Source organism: Elephantulus edwardii, unplaced genomic scaffold (genome assembly GCF_000299155.1).
Source record: "Elephantulus edwardii isolate Elephantulus edwardi_28Jun2011 unplaced genomic scaffold, EleEdw1.0 scaffold00099, whole genome shotgun sequence".
Lineage (NCBI taxonomy): Eukaryota > Metazoa > Chordata > Mammalia > Macroscelidea > Macroscelididae > Elephantulus > Elephantulus edwardii.
Window position 1 is genome coordinate 2,324,467 of NW_006399849.1, and position 14,136 is coordinate 2,338,602.

A 14,136-nucleotide genomic window follows, 5' to 3' on the forward strand; every position below is an offset into this window, starting at 1 on the left:
ACTCACACAAAAATAATAAAATAAAATAAAATAAAATAAAATAAAATAAAATAAAATAAAATAAAAAATGGCTGAAACAGCACATTAGCAAAGAACTGTCTGAAGTGCAGGCTGGGATAGAAGAGGCCGTGGTACTAGGGATATCATAGCTACTGTCAGATGATCTTGGCTAAAAGCAGGGAATACCAGAGGAATTTATATCTGTGTTTCATTGATTATGCAAAGGCGTTTGGCTGTGTGAACCATAACAAACTGTGTCTGAATCTGAGAAGAATGGGAATCCCAGAACACTTAAGCATGCTTATGCTAAGCCTATACATGGACCAGGAGGCAGTCATCAGAACAGAGCAAGGAGACACTGCATGGTTCAAATTTGGGAAGGGTGTATGCCAGGTGTGTATCTTATCTCCATACCTTTTCCATCTATATGCAGAACACATTATCTGGGAGGCTGGGCTCTATGAGGAGAAATGGGTCATCAAGAACAGAGGAAGATTCATCAATAATTTGCATTATGCAAATGACACAACCCTCTTGCTGAAACTGAGGAGGACCTGAAGTGCTTACTGCAGAAGGTCAAGGACTGCAGCCTTCAATATGGATTGAGGCTCAACATCAAAAGAACAAAGATTTTCACCTTAGGGCCAATTGGCAGCATCATGATAGATAGTGAAGAGATTGAAACTGTTAACAGCTTTAGTTTGCTTGACTCCACAGTCAACACCCTTGGTACCACCAGCCAGGAAATATAAAAGACAAATTGCATTGGGAAAGTCTGCTGTCAGAGAACTTTCCAAAGTACTGGAGAGCAATGAGGTCAGTCTGGAGACTAAGGTGCACCTGATACAGGCCATGGTCTTTGAAATTACTTTTTATGCATTGGAATGCTAGACAAAGGTTAGGGATGATAGGAAGAGAATTGATGGCTTTGAGCTGTGGTGCTGGAGAAGAGTGTTGAATATACCATGGACTGCTAGGAGAACAAACAGGTTTGTGCTGGAGAGGGTGAAGCTGGGCTGCTCCTTGGAGTCATGGATTCTGTAACTTTGTCTGACATACTTTGAATATGTTGCAAAGAAGGACCAGTGCTTTGAAAGAGACGTCATGCTTGGGAGGGTGGAGGAACAGTGCAAGAGAGGAAGACCCTCTATGAGATGGATTGATTCAGTAACTTGGGTAATGGGAGTAGGTGTGTCAGAGACAATAATGTTGGCACAGGGTAGAGCAAGGTTTAGGGCTGTTGTAGAGACTCAAAGAGTCTCTATGAGTTGCAGGCATCTCAACGCCACGTAAAAATAGCAGTTGGTTTGAGATATTCTTCAGTATGATTTTGTTTGCATATGATATTAGTGACATTGTTTGATAATTTCACATTCTGTAGTAGCACCTTTTTGGGGGAATGGGAAGAAATATAAATCTAGTCAGTTGCCTAGGTAGCTTTTCCCCCCAGATTTCATGACATAACCTAGTGAGCATATTGAGGTCTTCATCTGCTTGTTATAATACCTCAAAAAGAAGAATTGATGCCTTTGAGTTGTGGTACTGAAGAACAGTATTGGACATACTGTAGGTTCTCAAGAGAAATAGGTCTGTCCCAGAACAGTTGAAACCAGTTTCCTCCTTGGAGCCAAGGATTTTGAAGCTCAGTTTACATACTTTGGACATGTAATCAGGACAGACCAGTCCTTGGAGAAGAACATCATGCTTGGAAGGATAATGGGTAAGCATAGAAAAGGAAGACCCTGGATGAGATGGATTGACATAGTGACTGTGACAATGAGTTCAGGTGTCTCAGAGATGGTGAGGTTGGCTCCAGATGTGGCATGGTTCAGAGCTATTGTTCATAGGGTCATTATAAGTTGTAGTCTACTAAAAAGTACATAAACAACAACAACAACAACAACAACAACATGGTAAGGCATTGCACTGTCAGCCCAAAGGCACATGGCTGTAATCCACTAGTTGCTCTGAGGAAGAAAGATAAACAATCTCTCATGAGATTTACAACCTCTGAAAATCAACTGGAGGGTAAGCTATGAGTCATTTCCAACTAGATGACAAAGAACAACAACAATATGTACTTTGGATACATTACTGCTTTTAAATGTGGTTGAGTTGATTACAACTCATAGCAACTTTATGAACAACAGATCTGAATCTTGCCCTATCTTGTACCATCCTCACCATCTCTGATATGCTTATTACAGTCACTGCATCTATCAGTCTTCCTCATTGGGGCTCTTCCTCTCTTCTCTGACTCTTCACCTTTTGCAGTATATGATATCCTTTTCCAAGGCCTGGCCTCTTCTCACAACATGCCCAAATCACATCAGATGAAGTTTGATTATGTTTTCTTTAGGTGCTGTCAACTCATCTGCAACTCACAGTGACTCCTATGTGGTTCTGAATACTGCCCTGTCCTGAGCCAGTCTCACTGACTCCAACATACCCTAACCCTAACCCTAACCCTAACCCTAACTCTAACCCTGACCCTAACCCTAACCCTCCATTGACCTAGTTACTGTATCAATCCATCTCATCTGGGATCTTCCTCTCCTGTGCTGTCCCTCCACCCTTTTGAACATGATGTCCTCCAAGGACTGGTTCCTCCTGGCCACATGCCTGAAGTACGTGGGACAGAGCTTCAAATTCCTAGCCTACAAGAAAAAACTTGGTTTAACCCTCTCCAAGACAGACCTGTTTGTTTTCGTGGCAGTCCATGGTTTGCTCAATACTCTTCTCCAGCACCACAACTCAAAAGCATCAATTCTTCTTCTGCCATCCTTAGTCGTTGTCCAGCTCTTTGAAGCAAGTAATTGTGAAGACTATGGCCTGGATCAGGCACACATTATTCTCCAGACTGACATCATTGCTTCTCAGTATTCTGTAGAGGCCACTGAGAGCAGATTTTCCTAGTGCAATTTTTTTTGTTTGTTTCCTGACTGCTGGTGCCAACAGTGTTGATTGTGGAGCCAAGCAAGCAGTCACTGATGACAACCTCAATTTCTCCTTCATCTATCATGGTGCTGCCAATTAGCCCAGTGGTGAGAATCTTTGTTTTCTTGATGTTGAGCTTCATTCAATCCATATTGAAGTCTGCAATTCTTGACCTTCAGCAAGCGCTTCAGGTCCTCCTCAGTTTCAGCAACCAAGTTGTGTGGTCTTCATAACTTAATTTGTTTATGAATCTTCCTCTGATTCTGAAGCCACATTCCTCCTAATAAAGCCCAGCCTTCTGAATCATACTTGATCTATAGATATATTACTAGAAAGAACAAATCCTTGGAGAAGGATACTGTGCTTCATAAATTAGAAGGTCAGCAAAAACAAACAAGCAAAACAAACAAAAAAACACACCACAAATGACATTAGTTGGCATAGTGACTACGTCTGTGGGATCAAGCATAGCCGTTGTCATGAGGATGATGCAGGACTGGGAAGAGCTTTTTTCTTTTATACATAAAGAGAGTATGTGGTCTAAATGACTCAGTGGCACCTATCAACAACATATAAACACCCATATTTCTTTTTATTAAAAATCCAACATTTTTATCAATCTACAATGTTGTTATGTGTCATTGAATTGGAACCAATCCAAAACTATCCTGTAGTGGGTTTTCAGATTGCCCATCCTTCTCCCATGGAGCAGCTGATAATTCCAATATTGTGCCTGTACCTTTGGGATTTCTCCATAGCTTCTTACCGCTTGGCCGATAGAGTTCCCTAAATCCATCATATATTGTCAAAATTAGGAGATTAACATAATTTTTAACATATAATTTATAACAGAATTCACATATTTTATTACAATTACAGAGTTTTGGTGGCTAATGGTAAGAAATTGCACTGCTTATGCAAAGGTACAGGGTTTGAATCTACCAACTATTCCGTTGGAGAAAGATGGACTATCTTCTTTCAGGCATTTGTTGTTGTTGTTGTTATGTGCCGTCGAGTCATTTGCGACTCATAGCGACCCTATGTACAACCACCCTAAACCATGCTCTATCCTGTGCCAATCTCATTTCCTCTGACACACCCATCCCGAGTGCCCCAATCACTGAATCAATCCACCTCATGGGTCTTCCCCTTCTGCGCTGTCCCTCTAGTCTACCCAGCATGATGTCCCTCTCTAAAGACCAGTCTCTCCTTACAACATGTCCAAAGTATGTCAGACGAAGCCCCAGAATCCTTGCCTTCAAGGAGCAGCCTCGTTTAATCCTCTCTATGATAAATCTCTTTGTTTTCTTGGCAGTCCATGGTACATTGCATACTCTTCTCCAGCAACACAGCTCAAAGGCATCAATTCTCCTATCCTCCCTAGTCATTGTCCAACTCTCTGATGCATAACAAGTGATTGCAAAAACCATGGCCTATATCAGGCGGACCTTAGTCTCCAGAAAGACACTGTTGCTCTTGAGTATTTTGGAGAGGTCCCTAACATCAGACTTTCCCATCGCAATACGTTTCTTGATTTCCTGGCTACTGGTGCCAAGAGTGTTGACTGTGGAGCCGAGCAAACTGAAGCTGTGAACAATCTCAATCTCTTCACCATCCATCATGATGCTACCGATTGGTCCAGTGGTGAGAATTTTTGTCTTCTTGACATTGAGCCTCAGTCCATACTGAAGACTGCAGTCCTTGACCCTCTGCAGTAAGTGCATGAGGTCCTCCTCAGTTTCAGCGAGCAGGGTTGTGTCATCTGCATAATGCAGATTGTTGATAGATCGCCCACCAATCCTAACGCCACGCTTCTCTTCATAGAGCCCAGCCTCTCAGATAATCTGCTCTGCATACAGGTTGAAAAGGTATGGAGACAGGACACATCCCTGGCGTACACCCTTCCCAATTTTGAACCATGCAGTGTTCAGGCATTTACTGCCTCTGAAAAACTGCTGCAGCATCTGTTGTGGATAAGTTCTCACTCAACAGTTCACAACAACAACAACAATATTACTATTTCACCACTTTCATCATCATACTCTTTACGGACAAAAGTTAGGGACTTCTCCAAATTATTGAGGAGTAATGATGTCAGTTTGAGGACTACGGTGCATCTGATTCAGGCCATGGTCTTTTCAGTCACTTTCTATGCATCTGAGGACTGGACAATGAATAGGGATGACAGAGAAGAATTGATGCCTTTGAGCTTTAGTGTTGGAAAAGTGCACTGAACATCCCATGGAATACCAAGCAACAAACAAATATGTCTTGGAGTAGGTGAAGTCAGAGCGCTCTTTGGAGCCAAGAATGATGAGGCTTTGCTTCACCTATTTCGGGTATGTTGCTAGGAGAGTCTATTCCTTGGAAATGGACATGATGTTTGGAAAGGTGAAAGGTCAGTGAAGGAGAGGAAAACCCTCAACCAGGTGGATTGACATGGCAACTGCTGCAATGGGCTCTAGTGTGTCAGAGATCACATAGGATAAGATGGGCTTAAGACCCACTGTTCTATGAGTTACTATGAGTTGTACTCAACTCCTCGGTACCTAACAACAACAACAACAACAACAACAACTCTTTATGAAATGAAAATCCATGTTAGAATAACTTATTATATCTATTCATGATTTATTTCTCATTTACTTTAACTTCAAACAGTTCTTTAGATAGCATCAAGACCTTAACACCATTGTAGTGTACAATCCAGTTACTTGGTAGGATAGCCTTCAATTTGGGTTTGTCAGACATTTCCTCAATGTTAGATTTGCCTATATATTCCCCAGTCCTCACCTCAGTAGCACAAATGATGACTATATTATTTACATAAGTCATATCTCATCTCTACGTCAGCAAAGCATAGAAGTGATTGCAATATGCACATGATATTCTATTATGGATGACATGCACTTTTTGTTTACTTGTATCTGTGCTTTATAGTGTAACACATCAACATGATATATGTTATTTCTCTTCAACATTTCACCCTCTAGTTCTAGCATTCATTGGTAATTTTTCTCTGAGTTGATTAGTATTGTGATTGTTGTAAAAAAAGTCAGGATTTCTTCTATGCATGCATTTAAACATTTAATTAATTACTAAACTCCTATCAAGATGATAGGATTAAATTTTATGATTAAATTTTCGCTGTTGCTTATTTCCGACACACCTAGTAAATCCTTATGAATACAATATACTCACTCTCATTGACGGAGTTCCACTCAGGGTGACTCTCCATCGGGTTTCCAAACTGTGCAGATGGACTGAGGTCAAGAGCTACCTGACCTAGTTGCTTACTGATCTCAAATTCCCTAAGAATCCAACATGCATGTTACGACAGCCTCCCCTGGCTCAAAGTTCTTCCTGAGTTGGTAACATAATAAATAAGCACTTGGGTGATAACCGGAAAGCCCGTAGTTTGAACTTGACTGCTTCTCCATTTGGCAGTAAGCTTCTATAAAGATTTTAGCCTTAGAAACCTGTGGGACAATCATACCTTTTTCTTTAGATTTGTTAGGTATTGGAATTCACTTAATGGCCCTTAAAAACAAACTTCATGTATTGTTCAATTGTTCTTTCATATTCTTGTGGTTCACTGGGCAAGAATAACCACTAACTAACTTCATCAGTAACCAACCCATGCGTCCTGAATCCTAGATAAAGGTATAGTAATTGAAATGAACAAAAAAGTTGGGAAGTACTGCCCAAGATACTATGTCTTTATTAACTTATTTTTACAACTCAGAAAAAAGAGTGAGAAAATTTGCACAACTCAAAAAAAGTAATTGATGTCACAAATCAAAATACTAAATACATGGCAGTTGTAAAAAGTGTGTGGATCATAATAAATTATAGATAACATTCAGAATAATGGAAATCCCAGAACGTTTAATTGTACTCATGGGAAACTTACACATAGATGAAAAGGAGTCTCCCCAAAAGAATAAGGAGATACCATATGATTTAAAAGGGAAGGTGTGCTTTATATCCTTTCTCCATATTTATTAAATCTCTATGCTGAGCAAATAATTTAAAAAGCTGAACTATATAAGTATGAATGTGGCACCAAGACTGGAAGAAGATATATCAACCACCTGTGTCATGCCTTTGACACAACCTTGCTTGCAGAAAGTGAAATCTAGAAGCACTTACTGGAGAAGATCACAGACAATAGCCTTAATATGAGTTACATGTCAACATCAAGAAAAACAAAAAAAATCTTTGCTGTTGGACCAATAGACAACATCATGATAGATGTAGAAAAGATTGACGTTATCAAATATTTAATTTACTTGGATCCACAATCAACACCTACTTAGTAGCATAGTCAAAAGTGTTAAAGAGTGCAGGCATATTGTGTGCTCTAAGCCATATTTTCAATATGGCTTCTTATGTATCTGAAACCTGTTCAGTGAATAAAGAAGACTGAGGGAGAATTGAGAATTGAGCTTTTGAGATGTGATGTTGGGGATGCATCTTGAATGGTCTGTCAAAAGAACAAACAAATTTATCTTGGAGAAAATTCAATCAGGGTCCTTCTTAGGGGCAAGGAAGGTGAAGCCTCATCTCACACCCTTTGAACATGTTGTCAGGAGAGGTCAGTCCTTTTGAATAGACATTAGGATGGGAAAGGTAGTGGAAGGCCCTCAGTGAGATGGATTGATAGAGTGAATGAAAAAATGAATTTGAGCATGGCAGAGACCATGAAGATGGTGTGAGATATGACAAGGTTCAGATATGTTGTTCATAGGGTCATTCTGAATGCTAGTCCATAGGCTTGATCTTATTAACAACATGACCACGCTGAAAAGTCTCATCATCAAAGTTTATGAGACATCCTTTTGCAAAATCTTAAAACAATAGAATTGTGAAAGCAAAGACAGTGAGTGATGAAGAACAAAAAAATGGAAGTTGAATAAACAAAATGTTTATGCATAAAAACACAGGAGGTCTCACAAGCTCATTTAAGAGCTGAACAATGTTGAACATTAGTCTATTCCTCTGAAACAGGTGAAATTGTAGTACAAGCAAATTTGCTACATTTTTAAAGGAGTAGAATGAACATATCTCAGTATAATGTTTTTCAAATGATTTACAAAAAAAGAACTAGAGAATCTAGAAGTAATTAAATACAGTGAACCAATTCTTCTTTCCTTTCCCCCCATATTTTTAAATATCTCATATTCTGTGAGTCTTAGGAAGGGCAATTGTAAAATAAGGTAGAGTTATAAATATTTGTCTTTAAAAACATTTATAAACATTATTAAAAATAAACACTTCAATTAAAAATGCATCAATGACCAAGCTATTGTTAAAAACAACTAAGATGTCATTTAGATTATTAAGTAGACGAAGGCGAGTAAGTAGACTATTGTTAAAGGTAATTATGGTTGAATAATACAATTTCGTGTTTCAATCTTGTGTTGGCCACCTGCCTGTTTGCTCTCAGACATACTCCCTCATTCTTCCCTTGCTCTCTATTAAAAGAAATTATGCTTTCTAAACTGCCTTAACAATTAATTGCCAACTGGGTTTGTCCAATGGGAGGTACTGACAAGAGAGTAGAGAGAAGAGATAAGATGTAATTACCTTTCCTTCTGCTTTGAGCACTATCTCCTTCAATGGCTATCTTCGCCATGACCTAAGCTGGCAATTCTGTCATCTGATATACAGGTTCCCAGGTCTCAATAACACCACTTGCCCTTTTTCTTTCTAGGTATAGTACTGATCAGGTCAGAGCCAATTCATAGTTGACACTCAAGCAAGTTTTCAGAGACTAATAAGATTCCCATTTTTCACCCATGGAACAACTAGTGGGTTCGAACCTGCTTTTGGATTGGCCACACAACTCCTTACCCATTAGGCCACTAGAGCTCCCACTATTTTTAATTTATGTAGTCTCTCCTTTTGGGTTCTGAAGTCTTCCATCACCCATGTAACCAATTCTATAAATAATTCCTTTGGCTTTGAACATCTAGGGTGCTTTATGGTTCCCTCACTTGGCCCTGGCAAAGGCCAACATGTTGGTTCTCCTTTATGAACTTGTTATATGAGCCTGGAGCTGTTAAATATCAGCATTTTCACCACTTGGAAAAAGATCATCTGAGAATGGAAGTAACAACAAAGGAAATGGAGCAAAATGACATTTAAAAGAGGGGGGCAAGCAAGTTGCTGGTGACTATGTAAGTCTTTGATAAATCATCACCCAAAATCAAGATGACCTCCAGACTTTTTTAGGTATTTGAACCAAAAAAATGCACTTTCTGTTTCCGTTCTAATTTTAATGCCTGTGTTTATCAATCTTGAGTATAAAAACAAATCACAATTGGGCAATTTACTGACCCAACCTGGTGGCTCCATTTGAGTATTTTTCCAAACAGAACATACATCATTGATATGATTTACTTATTTGTATTCTTAAAAGAGGAGACTTTCTTACAGCCTGTCCCTTTTATTTGTCTTTCTGCCTGTTAGTGAGATTTCCCTTTTCTTTTCTGAGCTGCCACATTTTGACAGGGTCTCATATATTTGCTACATCAGTGGAAGGGACAAAATAAAAAATTTATGTCATGCACATGACAGACCTGAAAAACTAGCCTCTCATTTAAATATTGCAAAAAATTGAGTTATATGCTACATAAGTGACAGGAGAATGGTGCTCTTAATCTATGTGAAAGGAAATTGGATTCAAGTTGTTTTATCTCTTGCAGATGTTCAACATTATTTTTGTCAGCTAGTAGTTAAGTTGAAGAGAGACATCTCTCTCAGAATAGAAACATGAAATAATAATGTCCTTCGCATCATCTCATCATGTTAAACCATGAGATGGATGATATCCTGATGTAAAAAGATGCAAATGATACTGACTTTTAAAGTATTTGTTGGGAGTAGAAGACAGGCTGAAGTTTTGTTCTACAGTATACTGTTTTTTTCATTAATAAAACAAAGAATCTTAGAGAATCTTTATTAAAAGGATTAAAAGGGTTATTAAAAGAGTTTCAGGTCTATTTTGGTTTCAGATTTGCTTTGAACATGAATTCAGTAAAATGTGGATTAGAAATGTCTCTGCATAAAGTTGGCAGTAATATGGGTTAGTACCCTATGTGTGTTGCTTAGACTTAGTCTGATCTTGCTTATGATATGAGTCTAAGGTGGCCTAATGGGCAAGGAGTTATGCTGCTAAGCTGAAGACATGTAGTTCGAATCCACCAGCACTGTGGGAGAAAGACAGGAAGTTTCCTCTTTTGCATTTGACAGCCTCTGAAAACCCACTAAAGGGTCAGCTATAAGTTGGTTTCAACTTGACAACACATAACAACAAATTTTCCTAGAATCATTAGCCTTTCTTTTCTTCTTTAGGAAATGAACTATCTCTGTCACTTGGCATACTTCTACTTATTAAATTCTTTGGTTATTTTTCCTTTTATCTGAACCATTAAATTCCTACTGTCTATAAGTTCAGGCCTATCTAGCTGGCGAACTATCATATGTTAATCAGCATACTTTATACAGATGCCAATGGTCTGAAATCGTTAAAATATCTTCTAAATTTGTCTATACTAACTCAAAAACTAGATGTAAGGTCTGCCACATTGGCTCTAGAGTGTCAGAAAGTATGAAGATGACACAGGATAGGATAGGCTTCAGATCAGCTGTTTATCGGGTCTTTACGAGACATACTCGACTCGATGGCACCTAACGGGAGGGTGGTGACTGAAGGGACACCTGGACATTTATAGGCAGTTCTTCCTAATTGCTGTCTCAGTTTCCCCATCTAGCAAAGCATAAACTAGGCCAGGAGTACAAATCAATTTGACTGAGGTCCTGAGTCCCAGGGAAGAGAGATGAATTATGTTCTTTATAACAGCTCTCATAATGAAGGGTAGCATTAAAAAAGTTCAGGATTGATTTTAAATTCATATAACATAATACGGTTAAATGAAGCTTGGACCCTAGTCCTCATTATAGGTTGGTTAACTAATATTTTTATTATGTCTCACCTTGTATAGTACTGGTTAATTTCTTTGATTAGCATTTTGTTTATCCAGTATGTATGGATCTATATTTAATTTCTTTTAATTTATATTTGTGTAAATTAGGTAAAGTAGTACAAATGGCTTTTGGTAGGACCATCAAAACTCAGCCTAGATTACAATCTCAAATCCTGGGTAAAATTACTGTTTTAAATGTAACGGTAAATCCCATGCTGAGATGCATTTCCTGAGTCAGCATGTGTCTATGTGCCGTTTGGTTATTGTGGCTGTGTAGTAGGTTTTGAGATCAGGGAGTGCTAGGGCTACCAATTAATTTTTTTTTTCTGCCTTGTTGATTTTTTTTCTATATTTTATTAATTTTCATAAACATTTACAGAGATTTTGGGTTTCCATTCATTCCTTGTTGCACTATTCTCTCTACCCTCCTCCCAGTTTGTTCTTGTCCAAATGCCACAGTGCTTGTCAAAGCCAGTTCTGATTAATCTTCTTTGTCAGTGTGTCCTTTGCCATTCCCTATCACTCCTCCCTGAGAGAGACTTCACCCTGATTCATAAGGAAAAGGGGACGGCGTATTCTCTTAGCTACTTCCTGCTGAAAAGGGACGCTGTGGGTTTCAGGGTGAAGATCTTCTCTCACTACTCTAAAGGGCCCCTTTGGCAGTAGGAAACACATAGACTATTATGGAGATTGATTTTGGAATTTAGATGCACTCTTGTTGATTGTGCTTGGCCGTACATGTTCATATCCTTGAAGATGTATCATGGGGGTGTTGCAACCTAGAAGACACAAATTTGACTAACAAGTTATAAGTACATGAGTCTAAAAATTATGGAAAAGTAAAAGAAAAGATTCTTTCATTATTTTACAAACCCTCCCCCAGGTCCCCTCCACCATGTAGCCCTCGCTCTAGACTCCTGTGATGACAGAAATACCTAGTTATATATCTCTTTTAAACAGTTTTCTCCCTCCTCTGTTTCAGTCAGCATGTGTCTATGTGCCGTTTTGGTTATTGTGGCTGTGTAGTAGGTTTTGAGATCAGGGAGTGCTAGGGCTACCAATTAATTTTTGCTTTTCAAAAGTGCTTTGCTTATTCAGGGTCCCTTTCCTTTCCAAATAAACTTGCCAATTGCCTGTTGTGTCTCTTTGGGTTTTTGTTTTCTTTGGTTTTTGTTTCTTATAGAATCCTTCACGAATTTTTCTGTCATCCTTGCACAGGGGCAAAGATCCTTCCAATTTTATTATATGTGCTGCAGAAGCAAGCACTGCTGCTCTATCTCTTTGAAAAGTAAATTTGAAAAAGTAAATCTGTGTTAGTATTGTGCTAAATATGTAGATTGCTTTTGGTAGGATTGAAACTTTCACTGTGTTGAGTCTTCCTATCTATGAATAGGGAACATTTTCCCATTTATTTAGGCCTCTCATTGTTTCTTGCAGTAGTGTTTTGTAGCTTTTCTTATAAAGGTCTTTTGTTTCTCTAGTTAGGTTTATTCCTATGTATCTCAATTTGTAGTTGGCTATTGTAAATAGTTTTGCTTTCACTATTTCCTTTTCTGTATTTTCTTCGTAACTGTAGAGGAATCCCACTGACTTTGTATATTGATCTTATATCCTGTCACTCTACTAAATTGGTCTACTTGGTCTAATAGCTTTTTTTTAGTCTTTGGGATTTTCTGCGTACACTATCATATTTATGCTTATAGTGACAGTTTCACCCCTTCTTTGCCAATCTGCATACCTCTTACTTCCTTGTTTTATTACTCTCACAAATACTTCCAATAAAATATTGAATAAGAGTAGTGATAGTGAGCATCATTGTCTGGTCCTTGTTCACAAGGGTAACAGCTTTAGTTTTTCTCCATTAAAAATTATGTTGGCTCTTGGTTTTGTGTACGTACTTTTCACTATGTTGAGGACATTCTTTTCTATTCCTATTTTGCTGAATGTTTCAATAAGGAAGGGGTATTGGATTTTGTCAAAGGCCTTTTCTGTGTCAATTGATATGATCATGTGGGTCTTGTTCTTTAGTTTGTTATGTGAAAAATTATGTTGATTGTTTTTCTTATCTTGGACCATCCTTGCATACCTGTTATGAATCCCACTTGGTCATCTTAATTATTTTTTTGATGTACTATTGAATTTTATGGACCAGGATTTTGTTAAGGATTTTTGCATCTGTATTAATGAGGAATATTTGTCTACAGTTTTATTTCTTTGTCATCTTTTTGCCTTGTTTTGGTATTAGGTTTATGCTTGCTTTATAGAATGAGTAATATTTTATTATTATCTATTTAATTTCAGCTGATCTCACCTCTTTTAATTTCTTATACATTTGTGTCTTCTCTTCCTTTTCTTCTGTTAAGTTTTCCATTGGTTTGTCTATTTAAAAGAACAAGTTCCTGGTATTGTTGATGGTTTCAATTTCAGCCTTTTTCCTTAAAATTTCGTTTGTTCTAGAGACTGTGGGATTAAATTGTTGTTCTTTTTCTATTTGATGGAGGTGTTTAGTTAGATCATTAATTTTGCTTCTTTTCTCTTTTTTTTTTAATTTGCATGTCGGGCTATTTCTATGAACAGTCTCCTGAGTACTGCCTTTGCTATATCCTCGAGATTTTATTATGTTCTCTTTTCATTATCACTTGTTTTAAGAAACTTTCTACCTTATTTTAAAATTTCTTTTGTAACTCTATAATTTTCTAGTAGGGTATTATTTAACTTCCACGTGGGTGGTTTTATAAACCTTACCCTTTTGTTGTTAATTTCTAGTTTCATGACACTATGGTCTGAGAAGATACTTTGTATTATTTCAATGATTTGAAATTTATTGCTATTTCAATGATTTTTTTTTATTGTTTTGAGGTTTCTTTTGAGTCCAAATATATGATCAGTTCTGGAGAATGTACCTTATACATTTGAAAGGAAAGTAAATTAAATTTTAGTTGGGTGAAGTACTCTGAATACAACCACAAGGTCTAGTTGGTTAATTGTACAGTGTAGATCTTCTGCATTTTTGTTAAGTTTCTTTTATTTTGACCTACTCTTTGGTGAGAATGGTGTGTTAAAATCTCCTACCACTATTATTGTACTCTCTATTTCTTTCTTCAATCTTCTACTGAAGATTATCCAAAAACGACAGGAACAGCACATCAGCAGAGAAATGCCAGAAGTGCAGGCTGGGTTTAGAAGGGGTCGTGGTACTAGGGATATT